This window comes from Babylonia areolata, chromosome 1 (assembly GCF_041734735.1).
Source record: "Babylonia areolata isolate BAREFJ2019XMU chromosome 1, ASM4173473v1, whole genome shotgun sequence".
NCBI lineage: Eukaryota > Metazoa > Mollusca > Gastropoda > Neogastropoda > Buccinidae > Babylonia > Babylonia areolata.
Window position 1 is genome coordinate 101,071,668 of NC_134876.1, and position 2,500 is coordinate 101,074,167.

The 2,500-nt window shown below is 43.1% G+C and overlaps 1 protein-coding gene across 2 annotated transcripts in view; it reads right to left on the minus strand.

Annotated features, from left to right (window-relative positions):
• LOC143294639 (neuronal acetylcholine receptor subunit beta-3-like) overlaps nucleotides 1-2,500 on the minus strand; it is a 228,374-nt gene that overhangs the window by 225,073 nt on the left and 801 nt on the right. The gene's annotated exons all lie outside the window — the stretch shown is intronic.

A 2,500-nucleotide genomic window follows, 5' to 3' on the forward strand; every position in this document is an offset into this window, starting at 1 on the left:
TTCAACAACGACCATCTACATGAAGATCTAGTCATCAGCCCCATCCACATGTAATATGCAGTTTTTGTTCAAACGTGTGTGCGTGTGTGTGTGCGTGTGTGTGTGTGTGTGTGTGTGTGTGTGTGTGTGTGTGTGTGTGTGTGTGTGTGCAGTGCGTGCATGTGTGAGTATGCACAAGTTTTATATTGATATGCACTTGCATGTATCCTAATTTCTACTGTATCTGTGTTTGTGTATGATTTTCGATTTATGTTCGTATCTTGTTATGTACTATCCCCCCAATATTCCCTGTGACCCCGGTACACTTGATAATAAAGACATATTCTATTTTATTCTATTCTATTTTATTGTATTCTTCTTCTTCTTCGTCGTCGTCTTTTTTTCTTTTTTTTTTTTAATGTTGTGTGATATCTTAGAACAACGGCAGGTGTGTAAGTCGGCCAAAGTGATAATGTCTTCACCCTTGGAAAATAAAGATTCATTTATTCATTCATTCGTTCATTCATTCTTCTCTCTCTCTCTCTCTCTCTCTCTCTCTCTCTCTCTCTCTCTCTCTCTCTCTCTCTCTCTCTTTCTCTCTCTTTGTTTGCCTCCAAATTGGTTTTGAGTGTAAACCCCACAGCCCAGATGCAGTGGTTTAAACTTCGTGGTGACATCATTTCTTTGATAAGCTGGGCGGATAAAAGCCTCTACATATCGACTGCAGCCCGAGAAGTACTTGTCTGATCTTACCGATTGCAAAGTTAGATTGGCGTCGTTAAGTTCCGCTTTGGCATACATGAACTAAAATGAAGTCAGCGAGGTGTGGTGGTAGATCTGAGGAGAAATCACATGTATTAACAGTCTGTCCATAAAAATGATCTAAGAAAGAAATATATGTGCAAGCATATAATTATAAGGTGTCAAAAAGCATTGCTACCCTTACCCTGCTGCAAAATGAAAGCTGCATTGTGACCACATGTGTTTCCATGTTTATTGTTTACGCTTCATGACAGTACTGCCAACCCTGAGCTAAAACATTACTTTTGGCCCTTTTTTCTGTTTCTTAAATGTATTTGTTCTCAGACAGTTCACCGTTGTATATTTTGTGGTTTGTTTTTGTTCTTCTTGGTTTATTTGTAGTTAGGATGTGTATGCAATACGTGCACCCTAAATGTATACAGGTCAGTGACCTTACAATAACATTGTTGCGTCCTTGATTGCGTCCTTGTCCATTATGTCAAGCTAGATCGTGATCAGGCTAATGCCTCTATCTTTTGCATTTTATTACGGGACTGAAGTCAAATGTTGGAAAATAAAAGCCATAAACGCTATGTGTCTAAATCTGAAAAAGAATGAAAAAAAAACAAAACAAAAAAAAACAAAGCTTTTCTCTGCACTTTTCCTTATATACCTATGTCTCTGTCGTCATCAGAATGGAATAAAACACCAAAACGAATACATTCCGAAATAAAGCCCTCAGAGACAGACTCTAATAAAGATCGGATCTCCAAGTTATGCATATCTTCTGCCAACTGGCTCTCAATGCTGTAGCTTTACGATAACAGCACTGTTGATGATCCAACCACAAAAATAATAACATTGTCATTATTGTAAACCAACTTAACAAGGAAAAATAAAAACCGAAAGTAATAAAACAAAGATGCACAACATTCCGGAAGTCAGGCGAACAACAATGCCAAGCTGTCGTTTAAAACCACGTGACTGGCTTAATTAACAAGCGCCATGAATTGTACGCATTACGGTCATACCGCGTACAAAACAAACAAACAACAACAACAACAACAACAACAACAACAAAATCCAGGTTAACTGACATCAAAGGTGAGCATAAACTGCCTCGGTCTCTACCAGTGGAGGCCGTCAGTCGTCAGCCCTCTAGCCCCCCGGCCCCGTCCTGCACCAAATCACTGTGTCCATCCACAGACTTCCCCGCCCACCCACCCACACACCCTTCTCCTCTGTCCATCTCCACCATCACCCTTGTGAAGCCATGTTGTCTTCCTCGGCCTCCCCCAGTGCCGGAAGGTGTCTCACTTTACAGTAGTTCCACATTCCATTTTGTCTTCGTGACCAGTCTACTCCTAACAGCCCTGATCCCTCAGCTCTACACAAGCTCTGTCTCTGTCAGTGTCTCTCTATCTCTGTCTCTCTCTCTCTCTCTCTCTCTCTCTCTCTCTCTCTCTCTCTCGGTGCATTTTCCACACCAAGCATAAATGCATTTACCGCACACACTATGAGCCGTAAAGAAACTGCGTCCCTAGCAATGGTGGTGGAGACGTGGGGGCGGGGCGGGGGATGGGGGAGGGGTGGCAAGTGGGGAGGTGCGGAGGGGAGATGGACAGAATAAAAACACCATGGCAGCGCGGGAGGGAGCGGGCGGGCAGGAGTGACACATGACGCCATTAACGAGAACCGGAAACGGAAGTGCGTGGGGGAGGCTTTGGAAATGTTCTCGGAAGCCGTGCAGACTGGATCCACTCTCTCCGTCCATCATCCA